We start from the raw sequence: 26,085 nt of genomic DNA on the forward strand, positions 1-26,085 counted from the left end.
TGACTTTGTCTCTGGTGGGCCTGCACACACCATAGTGCATCAGGCACTTTAACGTGTGCTGGAACCTTTGGAAAAAGAAAGCAGTGCAGACCATGTGCATATGGCTTCAGTTTCTGCCTGCACATTCTTTATCACACACCTTCTGTTTTGCTCTTGCTTTCCCAGGATAAAAGCTTATTTCATGTCCATATCTGACAGGGTGAGCTGGATTCTGCTTAGTTGAAAAATCCTATGGTGGCAATGGGACTTTTTTGACTCTGAAGTATAAAACCTATATTTCAACACTCTTTAGATGAATAGATGGTATCCAGTTACATAAATATGATTGTGCTTTAAATATTTTTCTGGTGTTGCTCCAGTAGTTGAGAAAGATTGACTTTGTGAAATGACAGTGGGTTCCATGTCAAGATCTGAGAGTCTGAAGTCACCTAAGCAGATTACTTTATCTCCCCAGCCTTTCTGACACCACCAGTTAATAGGTAAAGCCATTCTTTTGTGGGAACGATAAGCTGAAAACTACTGATCACATTACGCTTTGTAGCTCAAGGTAATTAATGAATGTACAACTAAGTACAGTATCTTCTAGTCATATCTTCCAGGAGAAGGGAATGCTCATCAGTTTTCTGAGTCAATTGATAGATGTAGGATGGCTTTTTTTTTTTTTATTTTTTTGTGACGAATGATTTATTCCCTGGAGGGTAATTCCATGTCTCTTTTGTGACTGAGAGCTTGGGGCTTCCTGCTGTTAATTTTCAAGTTAATCTTGACCTCTAGTAACAGAGAATATATTGCTTCTGGGATGCTTGATCAGGAAAGCAACCTTTGCCTTCTCTCTCTCCCTAGGAATGGAAGGTTGTATCAGCAAGGAGAAAATAATCTTTCTTGTTATTGTACTAGTTTTACCACTTGGAACATTAGCCCTAATTCAGCTTGGTGTGTATTACAGCTGCAACCATGGTAGTCTATCATTAAAACAATAGATCTTGAAACTGAAATATGCTTATAGATTACAGTATGAAATCTTTACTGAAGCTGTCCTGCTATGTGGAAGGGGATGCAGGGTTCAAGGTGCTGGTGGCCTAACACTGTCAGTTTTCAGCTGTAAGGCAGAGAACACGCATTTGGTTTCTATATTTTTTTTGTATATTTTCTCAGCATCTTTACGATGCAGAATACATATGCAGATGTGGAAGGAGGCTCCAGAACCCAGCAGGAGTTTGCAACAAGACCCATTCAGGGTTTGCATTTTTAAAAAACAAGAGACAAGAGGGAGGGGGAGAGGAAAAGGAAAAAAAATAAAAAAATAAAGAAAGGAAAGGAAGAAAAAGGAGTAACTTCCCTACATGTTTCTTGGCTGTTTAATGAAAAACATTGATAACATTATGGATTTTTCTTAGCCAGGGTTAAGACTTACTTGAGATTTCACAGAAAGGACACTGGGTTCTAATGTAAATTCTACACCTAGTAGTAACTCTACTTTCAGGTAGATATACCAGATATTATGACCAATAGGTGTTTATGACCACAGACAAAATAGGATTTTACATGCATCTTTTTTTTTTTTTCTCATTTCAGTATTTACAATTTTTAATATAGTGGATTTCTGAATGGATGCTACTCCCAAGCACTTTACTTTCTAAGACATTATGATAACTGGGCTGGGACTCCAAATTTCGCCTGCAGGACTGTGCATCTGAAAATCAAATACAAGGATGCTCTCTCCTTCCAGGACAATATTCTTTTCTAAATGTGGTCTTGTTTTCTTTTGACACTGAATTGATATTATTATTAAAAATTATAGATATAAGGGTACAATAATATAGAATTATATATGATATGTTTTTATATAATAAAATATCAAACAATATATCCCAGATTTATCACTATCACTAGAAAATGACAGATGTCTTACTGTTGATGATAGCAGCCAGTAAACTAATGTATATTTTAAATGCTGCAATTTTTTTAATGCAGACTTTTTATTTCAGATCATAAAATGTACTTTGAGCTCTAGCAAGAACACAGAAAGTAGAGGATTTTTCCATAAGAAAGAAAACTTAAAAAAAGAGATGAAAAAACAGAAACTTATTTTCAAAAAGGCATAATATATTTTGTGAACAATATACAGTACCTTATCTTAATTGAATAGGTTTATCCTGCAACCATTTATGGAATAGCAGAGTACAGAATGAAGTAAAAACCTCACACATAATCAGTTTTCTTGGTCTAATTTGCAATGCTTAGCAAATTAGATTCTGCAAGAAGCAGTCAACCTTTGCCCTTTGCAGACTATTTATTATTTTCATTTTGAGATGAAAATACAGTAATTTCTTACTCTTTTGTTCACAATGAAACTGTTGAACAGTGATCTGTTTAGCGTAGACCCAGAATATTACCAAAAAAAATAAAAAGAAAAGAATAAGAAATACAAGTATAGGTTTTGTTTTCTCAGAAGTCAGAAAATAGTGAAGCTGTACTACAAACACCAACTCAAAAGAAAATACAGAGGTGTTTAATCTGTTGAGAATCTGACAAATAGTGAGTGAATAACCAAAGACAACAAAGAACATAGTTTCACAATCCCTTCTGTCAAAAAAACTGCACAAACAACCCAATTTAAAAAAAAACAACTGAAAAAGCATCCAGCTCTCCCCCAAATTATTGTCTTTTTATCCTCTGGCTTGTTCTTTATTTTCCCCTTTGTCCAGTTGCCAATGCATTTTGCAAGTGACAGAGTTTCTAATATTACTCTTAGAGGACTAACAAGGTGAGTAATTCCCCAGTCAGAATGATTTTCCCTCCTGATATTTAGCAAAATAATCAAAACAAACACCCTTCTTAATTTTATCTCATTATTCTTCCTGGAGCCATAATGCCTTTTTGTCACTTGGAATAGTGCCTCTCCTTCTGCAGTACTTTCCCATGAAAAATTTGTAGGTTATTATTGCTTTCCTTAGTTGTTGCTTAGCTAAGTGATATATGTTTGACAGACTGTAATTGCATGAGCCCCTGGGAAGTGAAACTGCCAAGTTGCACACAGCTCTATTTGGGATGCGTATTACAAGGTATGTCAAATGCAGCCAGATATAGTGCATAAACAAGAGAAGAAAACCTCAAAGTTTGGCTAAAAGAAAAGAAGGGTTTTTATTTTTTTACCCCATTTATAAAAGTATCAGCTATTTTCTGGAGTTTTCTAAAGGTCACATGCACATATGCACTGGTCTGGGTTCACAAGTACTTGTGCCCTCACTTGTCCCCCAAGTAATGGTGTGGTACTAATACTTGTCCAGCTGTCACCCCTGCCCAGACCCTGTGCCCTTCAACATTTCCCACAGGTCCCTCACTCACGGGCTGGTCCTGTGTGGGGTTTGCTAGTGATCCCACGCACCCCACACACGATTTGGGGGAGATACAGACATGTGCCTCTGCCCAGCAGCTGATACCAGACACCCACGATCTCATTCCAGTTGCCAGTGTTGAGTCCCTCACACTCCTCGTTCATGCCTGCCTCACTTGCTAGTAGCTAAGGGTATTCCTACCAAAGGGGCCCAGTCCAAGACCCCCACTCACTCCAGTGGGTGTCACAGAGACCCCACTGGCTCTAGGGAGTGATACCACAGGGCAGGCGAAGTTGTCACACACCCTTGTCCAAATTCCCTCTCATTACCTCAGTAGTGGCACCTTAGTCCTTGCAGCATTCACACAAACACAAAAGTACCTTGAGGCTGATCCTCTCCAAACTTGCACCTGGAGTTTCTTCATGGTCCACCAATTATCACCTGGAGATATTTGGTTTTTACCATTGTCTTTATTATCTATCCTTTGTCTATCTTGTTTGTCTTTCTTGCTAACCCTTCCTCCTTTACCTATCTCCTTTTACATTGAAAAGGGCACTGATCAGATATCCTTGTGTGTTCTTGCCTTCCACATGCCCTTGCGCAAGTCAATACAGTGAATTCTGGAAAATGAAAAAAGTCATAGACAGTGAGAGAACTGCAAGGTGGGTGAAGTGATAGACAAATATTTGAAGAAAAGGGAAAATGGTATTTTTAAAGCAGTATTTAATATCAGTTTCAGGTACTCAAATACATCAAAAAGATGAAAACCAGCCTGCTCATCAAATAGGCTAAAGAAATGAAAGCCTGAAATTCTTGAAGCATAAGTGTTTTTAAATACAATCTTTGTGGTTATTCTTATTTGCATATTAATGTTATAGCAATTAGAAAGTTACCTATATTAGACATTATATTCTGATTCTTTTCCAAAGGTAAAAAGAAGTTCCAAAGATAAAAAGATTTTATCTGACCAAATATCATCATCTACAGCTCAGCTAGTCATCCTCTGCTTCCTCTCTGTCAGTGGGGGAAGTAGGCACTTCTTAGGTGCAACATATCTTATCCTAAAATAGACTTCTAAAATAGATCAGAGGAACCAAGCTTTAAAATAGCCTAATTCTCTTCATTGATTATGAAGTCAGCCTAGGGAGTTGGCTGAGATGTAGGTGTCTACATTCCACTCAGATTAAATGAGGTGAGATGAATCCCACCCTTAATTTATTTTTCAAAGGATATAACTTGAGATTGTCACATAATGATATGAATATGAGAGATGGGGCTTCAAGAAAAGCATTAAATATTTCAAAACTGATGATAAGATTGTGAGAATTGTTAGTCACACTTATGGACAGAAGTGACCTGAAGTTGCCTGGCTCATGCACCTATAATTGTGTGCTATTAAAAAAAAAAAAGGAATTATTAGGAGAGTGCACTGAAATGTTACATTAGATCTAGAGAATGTTGTATCAAAATTAGAGTGCTCTTTCCTCTCTCTTCTGATTACTTCTCCATTGCTGCTTCAAAGTCCAGCTGAAAAATCTATAGTGCAAAGAAGTAATTCAAAGAACTAGAAGGAAAAAAAAATGAGAGAGAAGAATGAAGGAATAAAGAGAGGACAATGAAAGCAGAACAAGAGAAACGTGTGTCTTGTCATTCAGTGGGCAGTATTTTCTGCCTACATGCAAACCAGATTTCTGGTAACCAGTATGATAGACTGTTCCTATCCTAGCGTGCTGAAGTTTTCACTTGACCACTTCATTGTCTTTTATGTTTTGCTTTCTCCTGTCCAATATTTTTCTCTCTTCTATTTTCTTCCTGTCAATGACTCCTGGTGCTTTCTAACACCATAATATTTAATACCCTCTGTTGCCCTGTCTGCCTTTGTGCCAACTGCTTTTTTTTTTTTTTTTGCCTCACTTCAACTAAACTTATTGTGTTGCTTTGGAAAGAGCTCAGCTCCTATCCAGAGCTCTGGAGGCAGAGCTACAAATTGGAGGGAGCTGCAGAGAGAGGTGTCTGCCAGCAGCTAGGGAAGTCTGGCACAAAGGACACGTTCAAAACCCTGAAGTAAACCAGTATCACTGAAATGGGGAAGGCACAGGGCAGAGAAGAAGCAAAGCATTTCTTTTGTGATTGGCATAGAAACAATGAGTTGTGTGCCAGATATAAATAACAATGAACTGGAAAAAAAGAGTACTGGCTGGAGGTTAGCTCAGTTAATTATCAGAATTAAAAATGAGATGAACAGCCAAAGTATGGAAAAGGGGAACCTAAAGTGTCTCATACACCTGCTTTTCTTAATCCAATCTCATTTGAAAACAAAAATGCTCTCTTCAGTCCAACACATATCAATAAGTAGAAGCAGGAGACTGATTTGATGACTGCAAGTAAATTTGGGGCCAATGATTCTCACACAGCTGACATGAGAGTAGCTCTTTCCTTCAGATGCTGATTTTCTATGTCATGGTGATGTCCCGTGGTGCCCATGAAGCCTGGCTCCCCATAGCACAGTCCTTTCATAAACACAGAAGAAGAAACAGTCTCAATGCCAAAATACTTGTTTTAAGCAAGTCTACTGAGGGAGATATTTTTTCCATAATGAGCACGTGTGTCTTTGTGCTGCTCAGGTTTGTGTTAAGTTACTAAATCATTCTCTCAGTCTCTTACTTTCTCTTGGGTAACAGCATGGATTTTGGAAAGGAGCTTTGCCCTTCTTCAAAATTATGCCACATCTGAAGTGTAGCTAGATCTCCATTAAGTGTGAGGAACTTAGGGATGAGCATTTGTATAGTGAAGCATAATGAATTCCAGCTGAGAGACCAGAGTCAGAGGATAATGGTGGAGACCAGAAAAAGCTTCAATGCCATCCTGCATCATGGCAACAAGCTGAAGTAATGGCAAACTGAGAGGCTGGTGAGCAGAACTGACAAGGCGCAAGCTAACAGAGACTCTTCAAAATTAATGAGACATATTGGGGTAGAACCTGTTCAGAGGACAGAGTGAGTGGTTCTTAAAAGAAGGAATTAAAGATAGAAACAGAAAAATATTGTTTGCAACTGGCAATCCATTTAGAACAGGTTTATTAAGAAGAGAGTCACTGGGAACTTCACATATTATTTTTTTGGTACTCAGGAGTGATGGAGGGACATCTGCAACTTACCTTTTATTCTGTATGAGAGAGGAATTTGATATCTAAGTTTATGTTTTTATCTCCCTCTCAAATCAACACTAACTAATTATGGAAACTGAGAAAAAATGTCTTGACAAATGTATGGAATCTGACATTTTTGGAGGTAAGAGGCTTCAAGGGGTTGTTAGCATATATATTCTGAGGTATACAGAGATTTCTGAAGGCTTGTAAATTTGCTGGAGCAAATACCGATCATATTTTTCTTCAAAATTCCCATGAAAAGCTTTTTGTTACCACTGTCAAGAGGAAAATAAATAGTCTGAAGATGTGGCAAGTCTTACTCCATTTGGAATCATAACAGTTGCTACTTTATAGAATAATATCAAAATATGTATAATATAGTAAAATAACCAAATTTAAAATATATAAATATGTATCTGGTATATTTTACAAACTATTTACTGAATAACTCCTAAAATATGTATTCAAAAAGCAGTAGGACTTAAGTTCAGGAAAAAAAATATCTTGATGATGATTTGTTGGAAACAGTTGATTCTCCTCTGTAACTCGATGTGTAAGCTTTCATACAGCTGTTTTTGAATTAAAACCAACGAGAAATGTAAGCAGGTGAGAGTTGCAAACTGATAAATTGCTGACATTAGAAACGTTTCCTTTATACAGCAAAAAACAAGGAAAAACCGCTCTGTTGCATTACACAGTGTGGCCTGAGAGCAACCAGTGCTGCTCTAGCCTGGAATGCACAACAAGACCTTAAGCAGGGGATATAGACCAGGGATGGGTCTTTGGTACTCCGGGAAGAGGGTCCAGGGACAAAGACAGGCTGAGGGTCCAGGATTATATGTGGGGTAAGAGAGGCTGGATCTGAGGGTCAGCATCCAGCGGGAGCAGGGAAAAATGGCACAGAAGTGAAGTTAGGGACAGCAACAACCAGTAGGAAAACAGGGAGGAAGGATTGCATCAAACTGGGGCAAATGGGGATCAGAAGAAGGGAGAATATTCTAGGGATTTTTCATATAAGGTAAATGGGGGTTGAGCTGGAGTGACATCAACTCGATATACCAATGGGAGAACAAACAAATATTTGCAAAGACCTGTGGGAGAGAGGCCTTCTCTCATCCCAATCTTGGGAGGCCCTGTTTGCTGTCTCCTTTCCATGACTGAGGGATAGGGGTCCTAGGTGCAGGCCTTTGGACCTCCACACCCCTCATGCGTTCACTGCATGTAATACAGGCTCAGTCTGACTTCTTTCATACTGTTGCACTCATTCATATGCTCTAAATCCATGGAGTAATTGCTGTAGAACAAATACTGTTGCACTAAGTCTGTATATTTCTTAGCAAGAATTATACTGATTTACTGCAAAGGGAAAAAAACCCAACAAAACAAACACTCAGAGTTTGTGGCTTTACTCTGCCACAAAGCCCCTGAAAGGTTCCCTGTAAAATTTCTCAGTCCATTGTATGATATATTCCTTATTCTCTGAGCAAAAGTGAATTGAAGTTATCCTGGATAATAAGGCATCATTCCTTCCTATTCTTTTCTCTTTCTTCCTCCTCTTTGCCCCAATTGCTGTCTCATATATAGAACTCTAATTCTAGCCCACAAATTAGATTTCCTTTTGACTACAATGCCCAGAGTTCTTGCTTCTACATTATAGCTGAATCTGAGTACTTCATGCAAATCCGAGCGTTTTTGTATTGAGTATTTTGCAGTATCACATCTCTGTCTGTACAAAAGCAGATGTAAGTTCCCTGGATGTCAGTCAGAGGTTTTTCTTTTCTGCAGTGCTTTGCAAGCTTATTAAACACCTGAGTCCGAGAAGGTACCCATCTGTAGATTACTGTCTTACTCATAACAGGGATACAGAAGTCTTTGTCTAAGCCAAGCTCCTCTTTTTTCAGTTTATATTTGCAGGCATGGTCTATGAAAGTCCCTGTATCTTTCCATCATTGAAGGGCTACGTTTCTTTTGATAAGCCATGCACCTCTGCACTTTTTGATAATCTGTAACACTAGGCAGCAAGGTGAGCATTAATAATACCTTGGTTTGTGAGCTACCTACTGGCAAAGTGGGAGGGGTACCCTTTTTATAACCCCTAGCAAATGCAGCATGTGTGGAGGTTTGTTGTATCTATCATAAAAGAGAGTGATTTGAAGGTTACCTCTGTCATATCTAGCAAATCACTCACAATCTACTTCAATTATCATTGCAATGCACAGCTGAGAGTTTCTTTATCTTGCAGTGAAGAAAATAGGTACAGAGGACGAATAGAAATGAATAATCATGATTTTCACAAACGCAAAACACAGAGCAGAATGGAAAATGATAATTTGTGACTCATTTTATATATAAGCAGAAGAGATGAGTTCTAAAGCACTGCAGGCAGATATTTTTCTACTGTTACCTTCCCTCCTCCCACAAATTAACAAGCAACAGATTAAAGGTGATCCAGTATTCTCTAGTTCATTCTCCTTCTTTGCATTTGAATATAAAATCAGTTTTTTGGGTTTTACCTCTAGGTGCTAACAGATGCAGAAGAAAGACATCCTGTCTCTATTCTTGCACTCTTCACCATTGCCTACTGTCATAACTTTAGAGAATTCAAGATCTGGATAACTGAAAGATATAATGCAGAGTTGGGAGCAAGAGGCCATCTTAACTGGCAGGTGCAATTTCCCTTTTTGTAAAAATAAGCTCATTAAGCTATAGTAATCTTTGCTGTGCTGTATTGTAGCTACTAAATGTTTATTTAGGAGTAAGAGAGACTGGGAAAATTGTATAAAGATCCAGGGTACAAGTTATTAAATGTTGGAGAACACCTCTAGCACATGATGAGCCACAAATTCTTGAAGGTTGGACATGGTATTTTTGAGAACTATAATTTATGTGTGCTGACTCTGTTCTTGGACATTTCTCTAGTCATGCATATCACTTACTCTGAAGGGCAGGAGACTGAACAACATGTAGGAAGAGAATTCTGAATTTTTTTTTGTACAGCTTTTCTTATCCAAGAAGCACAAATCCTTTATACCCACAGAGATGGTTCTCAGGAGCTTACAGCTTTGAGTGAGGAAACTGTCCTATCAGCAGCAAAAATGAGCTAATTGTATCAAAGTAGGCAAAGTCAATTAACATAGTTCCCAGTACTAGGGTACTTGGGAAGGTTCTATAGAGTTCTAGTGGTGAGGTTTTGGTCTATATTGGTTTACATAACCATGTTCCAAATGATGATGAAGCAATCTAGGCTCTAACCCAGAGAAGTAGTTCTACCTCTTTGTCCGGTACCTCCATCTCTAAAGAACCCTCTCTGTATGGGCTGCCTGATACCTGGAAAGATTCAGACTGGAGAGAAGATAAATTCTTAGTAATCTTTATGCAAATCCATTTTCTTTAGTGGGATCTGGTTGTTGTGTATCAGGTCTAGGAACCTGTGTCATATACAGGAGGGAGGAGCCCATCCCCACTGTGTTTTCCCTGCATTACATACATAAAGACAGCACATTGAATATGGGCTTGCTGTACTTGCAGCAAATTCACTTCTTCTGTACAAAGCGTGTCAGACTAGTCAGATTTAACCTTTTATTGACATTCACCCTAGGATTCTCCCTCTTCATTATACTGCTGTATGTGCAACTAACTGGATTACTTGTGTCCTTCTGGCAAGAATAGATTATTCTACTTCTGTATGTGTATGATTCACATAACTCAGCGCAGGAACAATGGATCTATGATTGCTAAGATGCAGAGACATTGGTTCATCCTGAGTCCTGGCAAGCTGCTAAAATATATATTCTTCACCCTTCAGTACATCACTGCTACTACAGAGAAAACCAGGTTGAATTCCTGTGGAAGGAATAAGAGAAGACAGTTCTGTGGAAAATACTGTACATCCTAAAATGGCAAACATCCCTCCTGGCATTTTTGTTTTTAGAATAGCCCTGGCTAGAATAGGTATAGAGTGTTATCCAAGTGTTTGCCACTGATCCCAGAGGACAGAGGTAGGCTTATATGGCAGAACAATGTATACACCTTATTTTTTTGTTTTCCATTTTTGAGAGTTATCATACATTCAGGTTTCTGTCAGGAGTAGAAAAATTGAGTCACTTTATTGTTAACCTCTGCTATAATAGTTACATATTTAAACATTGGTATAACAATTATTATTATAAGCTGCTTTTTTCTTTCATCAGATCTACTGCATCTTCTATAATGTTGTACTACAAGAAAACATCAAAATTTTTGGTCTCTCCAAAGACAGTGTTACAGTCATACATAAACACATTTAGGGAGAATGTGAAATCTGGGCTGCCCTTTGGATCTTGCCTACATTTTTACATTGATCTGTCTGATTATTTTTCATTATTCAAAACTACAGAAAATAAGAAAAAAATTCTGTGATCAAAGCTTTTAAACAAAAAAAAAAAAAGGAAAATACTGAAAGGAGTAGAATTTCTGAATATAGAAAGCTTTTAATCTGAGTATATGTCTATTGTTGAAAAAAGATTTGAAGTTAAAAGGTCAACAGTACGTTCTCTTTCCTAAATGCTGGAGCTCTCAACAGGTGTCCATCTGATTTTATCAATTTCTATAATATAGTGGTGAAGCAATGCAAAGAATCAAGTTTTATTCCAAATAGTACTGTGTTGAATTCTACAATTAGAAAGTAGGATTAAATTGTACTAGAGAAGCATATCTTTTCAGAATATGTAATTGCAGATATATTCAAATTGTTCTCTAAAACAGAGCTGGATATAGAGCTCCAAATTACATTATGACCTGAAGCTACCTTGAAAGTAAAGAAATTATCCATCCTCTTCAGCTATAAAAAACTTCTGTATTCAGTGCACCTGCATTTCACGTTCTCCTTTTTAGGCATTTGAATCATGAATGAACAACAAGCAGTATCTCATATGTACTAGGAGAATAATAAGTAATGTGCCTTCCCACTAATTCTAGATCACTATTATTTATTTTTTTTTTAGGGAATTTTAGGGAATATTAAGTGAAGATTTGCTCTTTGACAGCATGCAAACTTTGTTGTTCAGTTCACTCTACGGTCATAAATAATTAAGTGACATTCTATACCAGTTAGCTTAAACCCAGATGTAGATAGATTAAATAATATATTTGTATAATCTATAAACAGAAAAAAATAATTGCTTGCCATTCATTGAGCAAAAGCTTTTTCTTTCAGGAGCAGGATTTGTAGTACGTGTGTGCTGACATCCATCCCAGTTTACTATGCGATGCTGTGTGCTGCAACTTCTTTGTGCCCTCAGGTTATTGTATTTCAGTAATAGAAGAATTGTTCCTTGGGCGTGCTGTATTGATGTTTGCAAAATGTTTTGAGTTTCTCTGAGATGGAAGCTGCTATGCCAGTATAAATCCAGACTATTAATGGACAATTAGACTTCAGACCTGGATTTACCAGAAGAATCTAAGAGTGAATCCTGCTTGACGAAGTCTCCATTAATCTTGTGCTAACTGAGATACATATGCCCTCCAGTGTCTTGATTCATTAACATGATTTCCATAATGACATACCTGGAATGAAAAAGTTCACCTTTCTACTCAGTAAATGAGTTGGAACAAATGTAGAGAACATTGACCTTACAGAGAGGCTTCTGGGTGATTAAATTGTTGAAACCATGTCAGTAAGTGCATTAGCCACTATAGAAACTTCCCTGTGGTGCTAATGAAGGAGAGAGGATAAAGATCTCTGTAAACCAATTGTCCATGTGTTTCCATCTGGCTAAGACAGAAAGAAAAAATTAAATGGAGTTTATCTAATCACAAGTCCTTGCTTTTTTTTGCCCCCCACTCTGCTACTGTTGAACAAAACTGAAAAACAGTGCCAAGATTGTGAATCAAAAGGTTTTTCAGTCTCACACAAACACTCAGATATGCTTAATTCATCTTCTGCATTGATTTTTCAGAGATCCGATCAGTGGAAATTCCAAGGTGTTATGGTGAAGGGAACCATATAAAAGCTTGGCAGATAGATAGGACCAGTACTTTTCAAGTCTTTGAAAAAACTTTACCTTTCAACACATCTGTGCCAAATATCTTCCTGTAGATTTAGTAAAGGACAGAGGACTTTTAGGGGGAGTTAAAGAACATAGAAAGCAGAACAGCTTTTCACTGGTGCTTTTAATACATTATCTTTTCTAAGCTTAGCTTCCTGTTTGCAGATCTACAGTTCTCTGCATAATTCAGTGCCCAGCAAGAAATTCTGCATGCCTGTGCACAGAATATTAAATTACACTCTAATACAAAAGGGAATCTGTCCCAGTGCACATGAAGACTGGGGTGTTTTCTATGCTGTGCTGCTCTTTCTCAGCTTATAAGGCTACAAAAATCATACAAAGACATGGCAATAGCAAATTCACAGGTTCAGTCTTTTAAAAGCTCACAATGGATATAACAAAATGTTCATGAAAGAGTTCTAACAGAGGTTTTCCAAAATCGATTTTTCTTATTCTCTCTGACCACATCTCAGTCAGAATGATACCCTTGTGACCTACAAAATGTCTGAGAGAATAAAAATGCAGCAGCAGCCGAGCAAAGAGCAGAACTTTCCAAGTCAGGAAAAAAGGCAAAAAAGCAGGAGAAACAGGACAAAGCATCTGACTTAATCATATTCTACAATGTAACTTTGCCATGGCTGAAAAGTTTAAGTCTTCCTAATGCTAACATTTCTTTTCTGCCACATAACTTGCACCCTGCCAAATAATTAATCTTCTAGAAAATATATGCTTATATGAGACATTCTTGTGTGATGTAATTCATATGGTCCCAGATTATTGGCTACACCATGAAAAGCAGAACTAATGAGTCTTTTTTTTCCCCTTATAATTTGTATCTTTTGTCTCTCACCTTTTCCAGCTGAGTTCTCTTTCATGTCATCCATGACATCCCTTACCAGCAAGAGACAGCAATGCTATACCTAGACTGAAACTATCTGTGTGCTCATCAGCCAGCACGGGTGCACTTGCTGACTCGCTAGAAAGCTGCTGCCAAATGGAGTGTACACGGGCTGAAATCTGTTTGTCTTTCTCTCAGCAGGACAGCAATTTATGCCCTACCCTTCCCTCTAACTGCTGATTTTCACAATACTTGAAGGAACATAATTATCTTCAATCATATACAGCTGAATACAGACAGTAGGGTTCAAATATTATGAAGGACAGGGAAAGTACAGACATATCTAGACAGAGTTAAATTTGATGAATCCCATTTGTTATATTTATAGTATTCAATTTATGTCCTGTGAGAAAACCAGAAAAAAAACAAACCAAACAACACAAAACCACCATGTAAATATTGGCAGAGGATAATAGTTTATAAAACAACATTGAAAATGCAAATGATAGATTTCTACTCTGAAAAAAGTGTTTTTATCAGAAAAAAAAAAAGAAAGGAAATATTTGTATTTATCCATTTGCTGAAGTTGTTCCAATGTAAAAATTTGCTTCTTAGCTGTTGGCAGGGTGATTTCCTTTAATTTCTCAAGGCTGCTTTACAGAGGGAATGATTAATTTGCAGATCTTGGATACAGGTGTTTTGGAAGCACACTTAAATACTTTCTGATTCCTACCCTGCACTGCTTCAAAATCACACAACTGGATGTTTTAGGATTAGCCTTTTTATTGGAATTGGGAAATGCTGAATTATTTTGTCCCAAATCAATCACTGATCCAATTTTACTGCAGAACTCCAAAATGGTTATTCTAGAACCATGTGGCCTAGATGAGTTATGTGCTATGGGGCACTAGAAGAAAATTGTGATTGTGACTTACGACAACAAGCTGTTAAATGTGCTTTCCTACTGAGCCCCCTGTACACAAAGGTGCCTCTGCAGGAAATGTTAAGGTGGTATTAATTTAAATCTAATAATTTTAGTATTCTGCACAGACAATGCAAAAGGAAATTCTCATATGTGCTTTGATTAATCCTATTTTACTAGTCTTTATGTTGCTGGGTAACTCCTGAAATCTTTGCTTATTCTTCTTAACTGTTGTTCTTCTCACGGTACCTGCTGTAATTCACTAGTTATGTGCTCATCAAAACAATGCTTTGCAGAAGAAACCATTGGGGCTTAATAAACCTGGTAAATAAAGCTCAAGTGGCCTGAAGGAAACTGAAATAAAAAGATAAAAGATCAGCATCTTCTGCATTTGACCCTTTAATCACAGTGTTCCATCAAGCAAGAAATTAATCATTACGGCCAAACCAGCGCAAATCAGATAATTTAATATTTCACGTACTATTGACAAACAATAATATTTTGGAGTATATGTGTTAGTATGACCATTCCTAGCTATAGGCTAAGAATTATCTTTTGCATAAAAACTCCACATGATTTCTGGTTCAGAAGGTACATAGATGGAGCCCATAAAAATGCTGCTTCAAGCATAAGTGTCTGCTTTAGTAGTAAGCATCAGTGCAAATGAAAACTGCAAATAGACAGCTGGGAATAACAGCACAAAAATCACATGCTGTGTAGTTGTCCCTCCACTTTGTGTCTCTGGTTGGTTCATGTCAGTTATGTTTTGCAACAGTCAAGAAATCACATACAAGGAGAAAACAAAAAAGGTTTTTTTGTTGTTACATGTATTATTTGTATTGCACAATTATGCACAAGTGAGATGAAGCAATTAATTGCATTCTCTGCCAATGCCTGTAGACTTACAGAAATGTTTCATGTGAAATAACCAAGATAGAATCAATACAACTTATGTTTTCTATGTATGTGGTTGAAAATATGTTGTTTATTTTAGTGGCACTTTTGGAAGGAGAAAACTTTATTCAGGAAAACCAGCTGTACCCAATGTGCTCAGAACGCTGTCTGCCTTAATCAGGTGCAGGGTTTTAGTAGGGAAGGAGAATCTGCTGAGAGCATGATAGCATGGGAGCTGCCAAGTTCTAAGGTTCTGGGAGGCCTCTCTGCAGTTTTAGACAGTACTTTCTGTCTGTCTGCATTATATGAGGAATAATTCCTTCAAAATACTTAATATTGGAAAGATTTAAAAATATGTCTGTCCCTGCTCCAGGACTGCTAGCTGTATGCTGAGCCTTTCTAAGATTCACCCAATGAGAGTATGTAATTAAATACAAATTTACAAGCCAGCCATTGTTTACAAAATACAAGCCAGCAAACTTGCCTACGGGCAATAAAATCCAGACACCGTCTTTTCAAGTGCGCTGTGTGATTGAAATGAACTATCTTTTCTTGTGTGGAGAGAGACTTGTGTGTTTATGAATTATGTGAAATCTAGTCAATCTGATAGTCATTGCTAATAAATATTCATGTCTATTAACTAAAATATCTATGAAAATGGAAAGGTGAAACACTAGAGGGTCTCACTGAAAAGGTGGGACTTCCCAGTTCAAAGGCAACTTCAGAGCATTTTTAAAATGGACATACTGCTGTGATGTTGCTTGGTATGTGTCTGTCTCCCAGAGAAAAGGCACAGAAGTGGAGAGAAAAGCATTTGAGAACACAGTGACAGCAAACATTGGAATATTTTGTAAACAGAATGACACCTGAGAAATATTTTATTATTATTAAGTTAATTTCCTACCCGGAATGGCCCTAGGGCTAGCACTAAGGTCAAAAATGGTCTTTTGCATACTGCTTGAAGTATATTTGATTTCAGAAAGCCATCCATCCTAGATTTTTTACAAGTGATAAGCAGTTCCTACACACCTGAAGTTATTCCTATGTAATGCATCTGTGACTGGATTAGACTATGAATGGCTCAGAAGGGAAGAACTTGTGCTGTTTGTGTTCTGTGTCCAAAAGACCTGTCTTACAAGAAATTGAGTACTGAAAAGTTACACAACCAAGACATAAGCAACATAAGAACTGTGGTTGTCTGAGCAGCCTTAATTGCACTTAGCAATGAGATCACCGACTCATCTATTCTACAGCTGAGAATACACAAGGGAAAATGAATTTTAATGAAAAATATTGAACAATTTAATCTACAAGGTATCTTTGACTTGTAAAATTTGTGAAGTATTTTATAGAAGCATTGTTCTGAGAAATTGCCTTAAAGAACTTGTCTCATTTGGCTTCACTGATCCTTATCTGTGTCTTAATTGTTTTGCTTTACATTGTAACATCTCTGTACTGTACAGAAGTTTGTGATGTTTCTATTTAATAATTTCTAGTGATAAAATTCTTCACACTGAAAAACTCTTCTTTTGTAAAATTTGATTGAAATTAAACAAGAAAGATTTTTTTGTTAGAAAAAAACCTAGACTTATATGAAAGGAATGTCTTAAAACCATAAGCTGTTCAGCAGGTTGCTAAGCATTTGGTCCTGATTAATGTGTGATGACCTTTAACATGGTTAATATCTCAACAGTTGTCTTTTTTAAACTTACTTAAATAGTACAGCTTTAATTCCAGAACGTGCAAACTTGGCAAAATAAGGCTGAATATGCCATCAGGCTGTTCTATTGATCTTGTTGCAATTAGCTTCTGAAGTAAACAGATACCATTTAAATGGACAAGTGCATCCCTCTCAGAGCAAGGAATGGGGAAAAGCTTGTTCTGCTTCATGTTCTTCCTTTGTACCTCTGCCCAGCCTTTTAAGAGTCTTGTCCTGTCCCCAGTGAGTATAGACTGCCATGGTCTTCAAAATCTTCCAGAAAGTGGAGAAGCAGCATGAGGTTTGGGCAGTGCACCAAATGAAAGTACTATCAGTAGAGCTAATAAAATCATCTTTTCATTTGATTCACCCTCTTGCAGCCATGGAGAGAATGGAAGAGAGGGCAAATTGTGTCCAGCATTGCTGCTGCCTGGAGATAAAGCCACTAGGTTGAATTAAGAATTATTTTCTAATGTACTGCCAATATTTCAACACTCTGAGACTGCATGACTGATGATTGCGCTTGGGCATGTGGCAGTGATGCTCAAATGGAAATTGGCTGCTGGATATTTGCACTGGAGTGTAGATAAATATACTATGGTCAAAGGTACTCTGTTCCATGTAACGAGATTTCTTCTGTGTTTTCCCAAAACAAAGATATATTCCATTCCTTTCTCTGATGAAGTTTTTAGGTTCTTTGTTGTTGTTGTTGTTTTGTTTGTTTGTTTGCTTGTTTTATTTCATTAGAAGACTCAGTGTTTGTTAGTGGGGAAAAAAAGTGGTTAAAAAAACAGGGAAAAAAAAAGTTAGTGGGGACTAAAGGAAGATTAGAGAAAGTATTTAGTCATCCTGGAGATTTTCAGTGAGTGCTCAGGTCAGTGTGATTCAGTAAGTTTAAAAAGGATCCCTGGGTGCTTAGGGCCAAGGTCTTCTGACAATCAGTACCTGACAAAATAACTTCATGCCAAAGAAACAATATAGGTACAGTTTATCTTGCTTTGAAGCTACAAATTGAATAACAAAATTGTCTTTTCATCTTGAAGGTCTAGGGTTCCTTTCCTATGTACTTGCATTCATGGAGCTGTTCTTACCTCCTTACAAATAAATGGAAAAAGACGAGTGTTTAAAGAAAAGTTTAATTTCTTCAGGCTTGACTGTGAATTAAATTAGCCTTTTACATGTTTGAAATTTTATTGTGTTTTTTTGTCTCCACTATAATGGCCATATAAAGAGATGTTGCAATCTTCTACTGAGAGGTAAAAAGCCCACACCTCAAAACTCCAAACCCTCTTAATAGCCCGCAAGATCCTGGTTCCTTTTTCCCTTGTTCTTATGCCTATAAGATCCAAATCGATGTTTATGGAAGAGATTGGAAAGTTCTTTTTTGATTTTAATGCATGTTGTATAATGCTACTTAATAGTTTATTGTGAACTTTTCCACCTCGGTCACTGGTCAGTGCTCACTGTGTGGGCTTGATGAGAATGAGTCAGTTGCAAGCATAGCAAGGTGCTCTTTTAAAGGTACTTGCTTCATAGAGTTGAAAGCACAGCATCTCGAAAAAACTGCTCTAACATGTGTTTAGGGACTTTTAGGCAGTGAAGAATATAATTTAATTCCCTTTGAGACTTCCTTAGGAGGAATTGGCAGCCCATCTTGCTTTGGGAAGAAATTTTGCTTGACAGCATATTGACTTTATAGTCTTTCTTTCTCACTCACTTCCAGTGAGACACATTTGCCAGTGAATGCTCAACATAATGACAATCCTTAAGGTACCAGAATGAGGTTCCCAAAAAAGATATTTTCATTTTGCAGTAAAGTCATATTGCTTCTTTGTTAAACATTTCAGTGAACGTAAGCCAATCAACTCTTTTCTCTAAATTAAACGTTCACAGAATTAATAATTTGTTAAAGAGAAATACCAAAATATTTCTTGTTTAACTTGAAAATAGGACAACACAATATACTGCTATATCTTGATAACATACAAAGCAACAATCTGAACAGGTCAGAAAAATGTGTGCAAAATTGCATTTATCATGCTGAAAACCTTTCTGCATAAAATATGTGGTGCCTTAGAGTCATTGAAGCAAATGTTATATAAATTAGCTTAAATTCCATCACTCTGCCTTTTAGAATCAGGTTTAGTTAGTTTAAATGTGCTCCATCTAAAAGACAGGCTCATAAATGTGCAAAGGTCCTTTTTCTCCTGCCTAGTATCACTTTTAAAAATTAAGTTTACAGGTAGATACCTAAAATTGCTGCTTAACTCTATCTAGTCTTGCAGGTATTTAAATATTCACTAGGGAAATCTTTCAGGACTGCAATATATTTGCCTATGGCTTTATTAGAAGTGCTGAGCAGAGGAAAGAGATGGGAGAGTGTAGCTTTGTGTGCCAATTATTCACATTAGAATGACAGAATATATTAGTTTGGAAAGGACCCATGAGGATCATTGATCCAACTCCCTACTCCTCGCAGGTCTACCTAAGACTGAGCCATAGAACTGAGAGTGTCACCTGGACACTCAGACCCAGTGAGCGAAGGTTTGCTTTTCCTGGGTGAGCTGTGTGACTCCATAGCTACAGAGTTCTTCTGAGCAGGGTGCAACAGGTTGAAAAATACAGACCCAAAGAACATTTCCGTACCCTACTTACCCACTGCTACACAAAGCCTGATAGCTGAGGAGCTCTCATGGGAATGTGTGGTTAATATTGCAGGAGGGACACTTACTGCCTGCCTCCCAGCTCATGGAATGTTGTCAAACATGTCACATGCATGAATCTTCTATATCTGCCAGGTCTAATAGTCTGCACATGCAAACAACCATGACCCATATACAATTTGATTAATTCTACTGAATGAGATTCTTTTTTTTTTTGCTTCTGTTTATCTATTGCTATTTGAAAAGTGTTCCAGAAACTATTTCATCTGACAAGTAAGCATTTTCAATAGTAATTGTTCTGAATGTATTCCTTGGGCATTACTTTTTGTCTTTTTGTGACTTTGCCTGTTAATTTATACAGCCCTTCTGTCTCTAATATTTAACTTTGTGATGTGTTTACATAGAGCAAACATACCTCCTCTTGGCTTCTCTTCTAAGAGTCAGGAAGCCAAGTGTTCCTTTAGTCTTCCCTGTAAAGCAGACTGTCCAAACTTATGCTCAAACTTTCATACATTCCCCATCTACTTGCTCCAGTTAGAGAATGATTGCTCTTGAACATGAATAACCAGAATTGTGAAGGAGTAGTTAAAAGAAAATTTTGCAATTCTTGTGTAAAAGTCATGAATACTTGCCAAAAATACTTCACATGCTACCTTTCTAAAATGGCTCTTGCTGTGTGGGCACATTGTAAAACTGGTAATTAGTCATGTCAAATTTTTCTCCCCTCTTTCATTTGCATCTCAGAGATTTTCATCCATAGCATAAATTCATGGAATGTAAGTAATGTAAATTTCTATATGTATAACCTTGCAATGTTGCATTACTTATTTTCACCGTGATTCATTTTGTAGCATTCTCAGGGTGCCACTGGGATTCTTTTTCTGGAATCTACCTCAACCAAATTTCAGAAGAACAATTTCAAATAAGCAGAGATGAAGCCTTCTTTAAACTATGCTGGATCTGATCTGTCATTGTATAATTCCTCTTTGAGTTTTTATGAATGAGTCCGATTGAATTAGGGAAGCAAAGATATGAAAAAATGAGATTTTGCATTTTTCCAGAATTAAATTCCAAGAGAGTGTTGTTTTGAGTTTAGATATGGTACTTAACTGAAAGGATAATTTTTGTTGATGTAGTGTAGACTTAGCAAAAATAAAGCTCCCATGATAACTATTTGTAACTTTATCAAAAATATTTAATTAGTTTCAGGTAATTTAATGAAGGTCAGAAGCCTGATTATTCTCCATTAAAGAAAAGATAGAGAGTAGAGAGATGGTGACATTATGAAATTTCCCTGTTTGCAATGAGTTTGAGATATAGTCTGGTTAGGAGGCTGTTTGAGAAAATGGCTAACCTTGATGCTTAGAAGAGAACATGCAATTGGTTAATCAAACAACAATGTAAAAAAACAAACTGCAATTAGAACTTTACCATATCATTTCAACAAGGTAACAATGGTCTAGATAAGATGGATAAGACAAAGTTGAAATCCTTTTCTGTCTTAGAATTTTAACGCAGCTCTCAGGACTGCAAAATGTCAGGCCATAAATGCTTCTGAGATCCCTGAAGTTTCCTAGATTCCTAGGAACTCACCAAGCAGGTTTAGATGGAATCTAAGGAGACCAGCTCCTTACTCTTCTCAGATACCAAGAGGTTTTTTGTGAGAAGTCTACTGATGTAGATTGCAGCAATACAGTCAGGTAACACCAGATGAATTTGTTGTCTGGTCTTTTTACTCTCCCTTGCTCTCAGGCCACAATTTAATACTCCTGCCAGTGTGTTTCTTCTGGCAGCCAGGAGGGCCAGCCATGCCATGGGTGGCATCAGGCACAGCATCGCCTGCTGGTTGAGGGTGGGGATTGTCCCACTCTGCTCTGCACTGGGGTGGCCTCACCTTGAGTGCTGTGTGCCATTTGGGGCACCACAATATAATTTTGTACAAGATTCCCAAGCAGCAGAGAAGATGCCTCTGGAAATATGCTGCTGCTTGGGTAACATACACAGAGAGCTCTGACTCCTGGAGCACTGAATACCAACACCTGCTGTGCACCTGGCAGCAGGAAGCAATGAGGCCAGACTTTCAATAACTTCATGGTAGGTAGAGTTAGGTAGAGGAGCTAGAACTTCGTGAATCAAAGAAATGCAGGTGTTTTCTGTGGGGAGGATCACAACAGAACTGGGAGGGTAAGAAAGACGAGCAGAGACAATATGAAAAAAATCACTGCAAAAAGATCCCTCCAATATAGGTAAATAAAATCAGCTGAAGATGATTGTTTAGAGTAAGTTCCTCAGAAATTTCCATGTCTAAGTTTCTCATTAAAAAAAGAATAATATTATATAACCAATTAAAATATACTTTTGATTGCTTGAGTTAATATAATTTTCTATTTCTGTACCTAAATCTCTAAAAGGAGTGAGTCTGTAAATATTAGAGTTCCACATTATTAACAGGAGCTGTCAAGGGCTCTAAGAAAAGACTTGAGCATTAAATATGGTGTGAAAATAAAAATTCAAACTGCTTACATCTGAGATACTCCTTACAGAGCAGAACACATAAGTCAACACTGCCAACTTACTTATCATATGATCTTTATGTATGTAAATATTGTCTCTTCAAAGAAGAGAATTACTGATTTCCTTGATAGCATAGGTGAAAACTTGATCCCACCTACACTGGTGACATCATACCTTGGCTTCCAAGGAATAAAACTATTCTATGTGTCATCTTGATCAACAAGACCATAGAATTAAGCCCCTGAAGACTGACACATGATTGAATGGCTTTTATTCTATTATTACAAGTGAAATACAAGAACCTGCTGGGTGACAGATACTCTGATATAGATTTTTTTCTTCCTATTAGAAAAAAATTAAAATATTATAAAGGAAATAACCTATTTTCAGAAGGAATTAAAAATTCCTTTTATCTGTTTGTTATAAGTGGTTGAATCTCTTTACCAGTGTCTATGTATAAATCCCTTGCATTACTTGGCATTGAAACAGGTTTCCCCAAGAAGTTGTGGATGCCCCATCCCTGCAGGTGCTTGAGCCCATGCTGGATGGAGGTCTGGGCAGCCTGGTCATGGGGAAGGTGTCCCTTCCCAAAAAAAGGAGATTGGAACCAGATGATTGTTAGGGTTGCTTCCAACCCAAACATTCTGTGATTCTATCATTACTGCTGTATATAAAGCCCTTGAATCTGCACAAAATAATTTTGAAAAGCTTGTAATTCCAACACCTAAGATGAAATGCCAACCTCAGTTTTTCATAAATTTCTCAGGTTTCTCTTCTTTTTACATATGCATCTATAACTTAAATGATTCAGGGCTGATTACATGTCCTAGGGAACAAATACTACTGTACTGTGTCAAACTGAATATCCACCTAGACCAGCACTCTGTCTCTAATGATGACAAATATTGGATACACAGCAAAAACTTTTAAAAAGCCAAGGAAGACAAAAGCTCTCCCAGGTTTTCTCTCCCACCTTATGCCAACCACACAGAGAGAAATTTTAAAGCTAATATTGGGTTAAAAGCACATTGGAGCCATTGATGGCTCTGTCTCCCGTGAATTTTTCCTGTTCTTTCTGGAATGAGCTTTCAGCTCTTATAGGATTATGTGACACTGTCCCACAATTGCATAATACTGTAGTAATAATCATTGTAATAATTACCTACAATTAATTGCTTTGGTGTATTGTTTTTATACATATATAGATAAATACATAATGTGTGTATATATATATATAATTATTACATATTGTTAATTGTTATTGCTAATTGTTATCATTAATATCTATAAACTGCCACTGTAATTTCCTGTTCACTGTCTTTATGATATTTATGGTTCAATGATCAGAGTAATATACAGTGCTCTAATTATTTACTTATTACAAATCACTTTTGCAAAACATCATACATTATCCCTTTTCCAAGCTGAAAAATCATCATTTGTTTATTCTCATTTGGAAGGGTTCCAAACCCCTATCCATCCGTGGCCTTTCCTAATTAGGCTTTCTGCTATGGTAGGGCCAACACTGTATATGTTGTTCAAGGAGTGGGCACACTTTGTGTTTACATGCTGGTATTGTTCTTCTCTCTTGATTCATATGCATGTGGTGTTTTTTTATGTTTTTCTTTTTCTTTCTTATTTTCTTTTCTTATTTTCCATTTTTTCCTTTGCCAAACTAAGGATTCTGTTTCTCAGTTAGCCCTAATCTTAAAACCTGCAACTCTTTCTTCTGTTTTTTCCTTAAAAAGAATTTCTTGGAAGGAAATTTTGTTCCTTATGTCACTCAGAATGAACTGTTTAATCCATTCTAGAGCTACTTCTCCATCAGCAATAGATGAGAAGTCAGTCAGCACCATAAAAATTGTCTCTGCCTGTCCTTGGTATCAGACACAGGAGTCAGGCTCAGAAAAAGAACAGGACCTCATTTTCTCTGATATTCTTTCCCTGTTAACTGTGATTTGGAGAATCAGGAAACAAATTGTATTTGACTCAATATGTCTGGCACTCTTGGCCCATAAGCACATCAGGAAAAATAAAGACTTGTGTGATTTCTAGAAGGTTCAATGAAACTGGTCTGGAGATATAATACTGGAAAGAAAGAATTCAGTTTCTTAATGAAGCTTTTCATACCAGTGAAGTATTTACATTAAAGTATTCCTTTATCAGCTTTAAGCTCTAACTTGTTCAGAAATTGTCATGTTGATGTATGTTTAGAAGAAGTTCTAAGTTTTGCTAAGAATGTGATATGTTCATTTTTGAAGCAGTTCAGTGAAGGTGTGAAACTATTCTGTGGGCTTTAAGGATGTATCCACAAAACTTTCCGCATAACCAGTGTTCTTTTTTAGATAATTAATTCTACTTTTGTTTTTGCTTTCTGCATAGAATAAAAACAAACTTTACTAATTTATTTAAAAATCAATATCATATAGAGAGCAAATTGCTTTTATGGCTTACTTTACAGTGTTATGGCTCACACAGTATTGCAGTAAATGCAGAAATGTTAGCTCTGTTTAAATCAAAAGTGAATGTTATAAGTTGTTTATAGACAGCAAACTCAGCAAACAAAACTAGTGTTAAAGAAAATAAAACCACATTGATAAAATACTTGCCATCTAATAATCTGCAGTTTGTTCAAAATTATATTTAGAGGTGTTGGCTAATAGGTGGACAGTACTTTCTTACTCTGCATGATTTTAAATTTTACACAAAAGCTGTTATTTATCAATACAGCTAGAAACAGTGATGTTGCCCACTGTTCATTAAAATTAATAATACCCATCTCCTTCAAGATTATTCCTTGTACCTATTGTGGTTTGCAGAATTGTTTTTTATTGTTTTGAGTCAGTGATCACAAAATGCTTTCTAGGCTTACCAGGAGTAATGTCTAGGAGAGTGTCTCTCTGTAAAAGCAACATATTAATACCTAAATGTATTTATGTAATGTTCCTCCAACAAGTCATGTTAAATTTAACACAATTCTGTTAAATTGTGAGTAAAGGGTAGCCCACAGATTTAATGCTTCAGCAACATACAGAATTTGGTGGACGCAGGTCGTCACTGATTCTTGCTGTGAGAGGAGTGGGACGTAATAAAGAAAGATGATTTTTTTTTCTGTGTATTGTCTGCACTTCTCTTTATTCTATGCACTTACTCCTCATAAATAAATTGAGGAATTTTGATTCAGTAGCCTCTCAAGGTCTGCACACTTTGGCATGTCGAGATCTGACCAGAAAAATGATAGGAAGGTCTTCATTACACAGTGGTATCCTTTGAGGACATATGCCTTAGGCTTTGATTATCATGGAGAAAATTCCACGTTCTCCTTAACTGGACTAACACCTTTCCTTTTCCTTTAATGCTGCTCACCACAGCAGATGCACAGTAGGCTTTAATCCTCCCTTCCTTCTGTCCGAAGCCCGGCTGTATCCGGCCTGGCACGGGGCTGAAGGCAGCAGGCTGCTGCAGTGGCAGTGTGTGCTGCAGAGCAGGGCAGGTATTCAGCTGGGTGTGAACACAGAGCATAGTTCTGTCCTTCCCAGCTCCCCAGGTGAGCTCAGCTGCTGCTCCTGTCCTGTTTGCTGCTGACAGAACAGGAGGAGCAGATATGGCTATCAGGGCTTAGAGCCCCTTTCCACCATTTGGCTTGGTTACATCTGCACTGCCTTGTGAACTGCGCATGTTAAGCCCCTCTGCAGAATTCACCAGAACTGCTTCCAGTGGTCAGGCTTTTACAGACCCTCTTGTTTATTGTGTTAAAGATGGCTTTCAAAATGAAGTGTGGAGCATTAATGAAAAAGATTTGGATTCATGAGGCATCATAATGGATTTAAAGGTATGGCTATCACAAATATCCAAAAATATCTTTAAAAAATAATGATTTTTTTTAAGATTCTTTTATGTCCATTTTTTTAGCATATTTAAAATAATAATGGAAATAAATTCCATCAAATATATTATCTTCATGCTCACTACTTAAACAGATGCATGATCTTAGCATAGGACTAGTTTTGTTCACTCAAAAGGGACAAAGTTTGTGCTTAGCT

The 26,085-nt window shown here is 37.1% G+C and overlaps 1 long non-coding RNA gene across 4 annotated transcripts in view; it reads left to right on the forward strand.

The window, feature by feature from the left end:
* The window catches only part of LOC111928123 (uncharacterized), a 356,375-nt gene that overhangs the window by 163,176 nt on the left and 167,114 nt on the right, over nt 1-26,085 (forward strand). The window lies entirely within an intron of this gene.

This window comes from Cyanistes caeruleus, chromosome 5 (genome assembly GCF_971803275.1).
Source record: "Cyanistes caeruleus chromosome 5, bCyaCae1.hap1.1, whole genome shotgun sequence".
NCBI lineage: Eukaryota > Metazoa > Chordata > Aves > Passeriformes > Paridae > Cyanistes > Cyanistes caeruleus.